Source organism: Coffea eugenioides, chromosome 2 (assembly GCF_003713205.1).
Source record: "Coffea eugenioides isolate CCC68of chromosome 2, Ceug_1.0, whole genome shotgun sequence".
Classification (NCBI taxonomy): domain Eukaryota; kingdom Viridiplantae; phylum Streptophyta; class Magnoliopsida; order Gentianales; family Rubiaceae; genus Coffea; species Coffea eugenioides.
The window spans coordinates 72,517,660-72,524,482 of record NC_040036.1 but is presented as its reverse complement, the minus strand read 5'-3'; the positions used below and the strand labels follow the sequence as shown (position 1 = coordinate 72,524,482).

General features: G+C 35.6%; 1 long non-coding RNA gene across 1 annotated transcript; it reads left to right on the top strand.

Moving 5' to 3' along the window:
• Positions 1 to 2,391: 2,391 nt before the first annotated feature.
• Positions 2,392 to 5,278, top strand: LOC113762010. Its single transcript, XR_003467171.1, has 4 exons — positions 2,392 to 2,684; positions 3,440 to 3,523; positions 4,394 to 4,930; positions 5,012 to 5,278. It is a non-coding gene; the product is annotated as an uncharacterized LOC113762010 (long non-coding RNA).
• Positions 5,279 to 6,823: the final 1,545 nt, after the last annotated feature.

The window sequence follows — 6,823 nt, the reverse complement described above, 5'->3', positions numbered from 1 at the left end:
ATTCTTAATCCTATAACCCTAACCCGCCTCGCATATGAGATGATATTCGACTCTTTTTTTACTAGGTCAAATACTCTCTTTTGATCCAATCAAATAATATGGATCGGATCGGACATCACATGTTTTCAACGGATAATTTTGTCTACCCCTATGGAGTCCTAGTAAATACTAATAATCATAGAAAATGCACTTTCGATGAATTACTTGGAATGTTTAAGTAGCTTGCTTTGACCATTTGTCATGTAGCAGTAGATTGAGCAAATCGCGGAGCCAGGCCTCAAATTATCTATCCACGTGCTTCTTAAATTGTTTAAGACAGCTCTATCAAGTTTATCTTTTTTACTTCCTTTTTTTTAACCAATTACTAGTCAAGTAGTAAATATTGGTTTAAAAAAAAGACCTTTTAAGAAAAAGTAGTAAATATTGGTATGATTATTTTTCTTGTATGGTTGGGAAAGATTCACTTTTTTTTTTCTGTGCAATGGGTAGCCGTTCAAAAAAAAAAATTTAAAAAGGAAAAAAGATTTTAGGGTTTAACTTATATTCCGTTAGATGTGCCCAGTGTTTTATAACTTACGATGCATTTGTTTAATGTAATATTGTGCTTAATGCGCTTGTAACATATTACCTTGAGCAATTCTATTTGACTCCATAGCACTTACCCACAATCTCACACTGTCAAGGTCGAAAACAGCAGCATCTGGCAGCAACTGAGACTGAGGAGCAGCCCATCATTGAGGAAGAGGCACACGGCGGCCTTGACGATGAACCTGTCGGCATCTTTGACGCTGATATCGGTTGCAGTTAAAAATAATCCAAGTCCATTCTCCATCAGCCGCCAAATGTAGATGTTTGCTATCCCTGAATGCACGTATTTGCCTTGTTTCACATGAAGTGCATTTTCCTATGCTGATTTTGCCTTTAATGGAGGTAAATGTAACGCCACGCCACTTAACTGTTTTCCTCCATTACTATAGTTCAAATCTGGGAATCGTAACCGAGAGCTTCCGATGGGGTAGTTAAGGTATGGAACTACAGGGCATAGCTTTTTCTGGGTATTTCATATCTCCTTTTACGTAGAGCTTCAAGACATATTGCTGAATAGCATTTGAGTGCCAATACATTCCTGTGATATCACAAGAAACAAAGCAGAATGGCCCTTCCTTTCAGAAAAAAAAATACTAATTAATGCTCTATTTTAGTGTTATTTCAATTTTCATACGAGTCTGATTCATTACAAATATACAATATGTCTTCTTAACACTTTTATTAACCAAGTGTTTTTTGAGTGAATATGTCAAAGTAATTTCATCGAATGTGCTATTTCGTATTTAGAACAATTATTCACGCTACTAAAAATATAAATGTGCTACACTCATAACTGAAAAAGTTAAATTTGGTCATGCCAAAAGAAAATATAGCCATGGTTCGCCGAGTCACAGCTGCAGCTGTCGTGGCTAAAAATCGGATGATACACACATGATAACATATAAGAGTTTCCAAAAAATTTTAAAAAATTACTAAAAATAGGAAAATACCATAGCAAGCACAATCATCAAATTAGATTTGTTGAATACCTACACTATCATATATAGTCACTAATTATTTAAATACAGTAATGCTGCTATAACCATAGACCTGTAGCATTGATAGTAAATGATTTTAGCATCGAGTATACCTTCCATTCCTATTTTATTGACATTAAAACTTAAGTATAAGATTAAAACCATCATATCTTATATAACACAGTAAGAATCCCAATACACGAAAGAAGTAGTAGTGTTTTGCTATTATACCTAAAATTCAACAGTTAATTTTCTTTTTTGCTTATTTTCAATTATATTCCTAAAATTCATTTTAACTTGAGTAACAGAAATATGTGAAAGAAATGAATAACAATTTTGGAACATTAACTTATCCAAATAATTGTAATATACTTTCTAAATTAAAACTTAGATAAAAACTACTAACATTATACATACAACAAATAATTATCAATCTAATACAACTACTTATATTGTTAAGAATATGTAAAATAAATTTGCAAATCACATGACTAATATACTCTATTCTAAATCTAGAAAAAATCGTAAATTAGAACTAAAATCATTAGCAATTACAAATAAATAAAGAAATTCATACAAACAAATTAACAAATCTTTTCTGAAATAGCCAATATGTACTTCTGAGGATTAGGCCGAACCAAAGTACTGTTGGAAAGAAACACATTCAAAAGCTGAATTGATTCGTTGAAAGCCCATAGAATTTGGATGTGCAAACTGTCGAATTGATATCTTTAAAAACCCACTACACTCAACAGCACTTGAAGGTGACAAAGAGGCCCAAATTTATCTCTCTCAAGGCCGCTTAACACTTTCAACGTCATACTGACATCGGCCGCCGACCCACGAAGCTTCTCCAAGTCCTGTCGTGGAGACTACTGCCAGTTCCACCTTTCCCTTTCCACCGACCAACACCTGATTTCCGCGAAAAACAGAGGAACAAAGGCAGAAAGCAGGAGGCAGTACTCAGTAATCTATACTATTCCTCTCACTCCCTATTAATCACGGGATCTGTTTTTTTTTTTTCCCGAAAACAGAGGCAAAGGCAGGACCGTGGAGATGCGATTGAAACCAATTTTTGTTGGCTACTGCTGAGGAAAAAAGGAGATGGGATTGACTTTGGTGAGTTTATAGCCTTACAATTTGCTTGTTTTGTTTCAACTCTATAGTTTTCTGAAGGGAATTTTTTTTTTGAAAAAAAAAAAGAAGAAAAGAGATTAGGACAGTGGAGATGTGATTGAAAGTAATTTTTGTTGGCCGTTGGAATAACTTCTCAGAAGATGCTTGTATAGCCTCTCAATTTGCTTTGGATACGGTTTGTTTCATCTGAATTGGTGGGTGTTGAACTGTATTCTGAATTTGTTGTCTCCTTTCTTTGATTCCCGAGAGTCGACTCTTTGTGAATCCGCCAGTTTCAGCGATTTCTTGTATCGCTGAGATAACTCAGTCAATATCAGCTGAGAGAATGCAAATTTGAAACTGGTAAATCATTGATTCGGGGATCGGTATTGTACCAGCAAGCATTGTTCTGGTTATGTCTCGCCCGAGTCATCTCGGACTTAGGTGACACGGCGAACCCTGCATATAGCATAGACGGAGAAGAGTATCCTGTGATTATGTAGTCATGAGCTTAATGTTTCAGTTAATTGACCGTCATTTCTCCTCCAAGGTCTCGGGGTAATGTCCAATATGTGTGCCTGCTAACCAAAATCTGCCAGGCATACTACTTGACGTAACTTCAAAGGGAACTCTGACTTATGCCATGCCCAGTCCTATATGAGAACTTCCTTGATTGTTGGTCTGTATAGAATGTCCTGTTATTGAAACATATTAAAAGGTAAATTCTGAGTTTGATAGGTTTTTCTGATGATACTCAGGGGCTTGGGAATACTATGTGATCTACATGCAGAACCAGCCAGCCCTCCAAAATCACCATCTAATTGTTAGTTTTTCCCAAACAGGTAATACGTGAGAACCTGTTTCAACACTGGTATGCTGTATAAACATTACAGCTGCTGTAACTGCACATGTAAATTCCATAGATATTGATGTCATGCTGAAAATATCTCATCTCATGTGTTGCCTTTTCTTATTAAAATGAGCTTAGATTAGATTCTGCGCCACAAATAATTAGCCAATGGACACCAATAATGAGAGCTTTGGATCTCTTTCTGATTGCATGAAAATTTAAGATAAAGTACATACAAGCATATGGCAGTAGGCCAGACTGAAATTCTCAGTGGGAAGAAGTCACCTGTCTGCATTAGCAGTTGAGTCAGCATAATTAGAAGATACATCTTTTTTGTAGTCTTTGGTTTCTGAGAAAGGTAGGAGTGGATCTGGAGCAGGTTTATGCCTATGGGATCTGATTGTTCAATGGATTGAACCATGTGGTTTGGCTATAAAATTCTTGAAGGATGAGGAGACAAATCAGTTTAGATTAAAAGTGTTTAGAATTGTCTGAACAGCTCGACTAATCTGCTGTGAGAGGCAATGCAATTGGTCATTTTCACCATTTAAACGTTTCGTGTAAATTGAATGTCAAAGTATTCTGAAAGAATATTATTTTTATTAAGTTGATCTAGAGATTAAAAGAAAAATAATAACACAGTGAAATGATCTTATAGAGTTATAAAATATTAGATATAAATAGAAGGAACAATAGAGAGAAATGTAAGGAAAAGGATCTTAACTCATTGTACACATTGCTGTAATGAACAACACAAAATTATTATTATTGTTGTTGTTGTTGTTGTTATTGTTCATGAAACAATTTTAAAATGTTAGACTCAACGTGTCAAATATTAACACATCATTTTGGTTGATAGCAGTAGTAGCGTGTGGACATGGTCCTAAGATAAAAGCCGAATTTGGATTTATACAATAGCACAGCATTACCTTCCAAGATAGGCACAAAATATCACCTGGGTATTTACAGGATTGATAGTTGGAAACTGGACCTTGTTTAGTAGTCTGCCAAAACAAGGCGTTGATTGTGCTGATTGAGTCCCCAAGGGTAACATGATGAACGTGCAGTGGGTATTCCTGGTGATTGGAGTTTCTTTTGTCGCCATTAGCACTTCCCTGCAAGCTGCCCAAATTCCTGGTCCTCTCCCTGCAATCTTTCATTGGTTCTACCTAGCACTGGAGCTGGCCTTTTTGGCTGTTTTAGTATCTAGTTACCTACAACGCCCTTACCCTAATGCTTCTCGTCTCATTCAGCACCTTGGAGTCCTCTTTGCCGCTGTTGCCTTTATACTGGCCATCTCGATGCCTCTCCTCCATCCCCCACTGAAGCCGTTATCCAGCAAGCTCATTCTCATTGCTTTTCTCATAATAATCCTTGCCAGTCGTTATATTAGTTTCAGGTAATTTCTTTCTTTCTGGAATTTTTCACTGTATTTTATTTTTGGTTATGTTTGGTTAATGTATACAAACCTTTGACACAGGGCTTAACATGGTCCCGATCGTTTTCCCGCTTTAATGACTCGCGAATTGTCCGACCGAGTTAAGATTATGCTTTTCACTATGCCCTTTAGCTTTCAAAATTCTCAGTTTTTCTGGGAAGCGTTGTTGTATATGCATTCTACAATAAACAGAGCAAAGAGAGACGATTGTGTTGTTGTTGTTGTTGTTGGAAATATGTTGATCGTGTAATTTGTTTGATGATTAGTACTATAATTCATCTGCAATGAAATGATGTTTTATGATCACTATGTTTATACTTTTCCTTTAATTGTGGAGTTTGTGCTATGAAGTGACTTCTATTTATATATACATGTGATTCTTTCTGTTCTCAAGCCTATTATTGGGTTTGTGGCCCTACAATTTTTTTTTTTCCCTTAAGAAGAGCGAAGAAGGATTGTACTGTCCATAAATAGAGACCTGATCATTTTTGCCCTGATGATTGCAGTACATGGAACACAAAAGGTTTACATGTGAAATTAAAAGGAGAGAAATAGAAAGAACAAATAGGAAAATTTTTGAAAGCTTATTTCCTAAATAGCATTTCTTCAGAATAAATAGGAAAACTCGAGACTGAGGGAACTGATCTTACAAAGAACAGCAAACTTGAGTGTGAGTTTCTTTAAAAAAACAAAAAGAGTGGAATTCAGATCTATTGGGACTAAAATGTTCGGCCAGCCCAGTTCGTATTCATTAGAATCCTATCACTCAACAATACTGCCAATGGCGAAATCTGCAAAATTCCCCAACAGAGAATTTCAAATCAAAGCCCATTTCCTCAACTGGATCAAGATTTCAGCAGTCTGAATGCAATAGAGAAGGCTTTTAGCTTTGCTCGAATCATTTATTCATTTTCTCCTTGTTATTGTTTTCTTTATGCAGTCAACAGTTCAGCTGCCAAATGCATGTGTGTGTATCTGGCTTCTGTTTGTCCCCTGTCAGAATTGGATACTAGAATTGCATTCAATTCTACATTCTTCTAGCATATAATCACATAATTGCAGTTCAATTCTGACAGAGGCTACCGGCCGAGATTGAATTGAGGTTTTTTTTTTCTCCAAGTAAAAAGGATAATTAGATATTTGGTTGTGCAACTAGTTTTGAAAGAGGGAATTTTGGAATACAGGGTAAAGAGGGATATAATAAACTGTAAAATTAAACACCAAAAGCTGCTTGATCATATTGATATTCCTAAATGCCATTTTCCACACAATTCGCTATGTTCATTCTCCATTTAATAGAGGTATGTGTATTTCTCTAATTTACATTTCCCATTCCTGACAAGAAGATAATATAACAACTACACTCACGAATCATGATGCAAAATAAAGATGAACTAGTTTTATACACGAATAGAGGACCCTTACTCGACTGTATTCTTCTTATGGTCATGGAACACTTCTCTGTTGCGATCCTAATCATGTTTGGGTTTTTGGGCATAGGCAAGTAGTTAAACACGTTTGAGCAAGATTTATCAATCTCCCATACTGCTAATGTTTTTCCGCGTAGCTGAAAATTTTGGGACTATCCATGTTGAATCCATTTTCTCCAAGCTGGTAAGTAAAAATTGTTTAAAAAGAAGAGAGACATTTAGTTTAGTGGATATGATGGGAATCAGCAATAAAAAATATTGATGGAACTGGTTCCAAAGATAAAACCTTTATCCATAGGATTACAACGTACTTATTCAAAAAATAAATAAATAATAAATAAAAGAATGAGTACACGTAATGTTTACATTTACCGGGGGAATAATTGGTTCTATGGTACGTCTTGCACACTATTAAGTTTGGGAC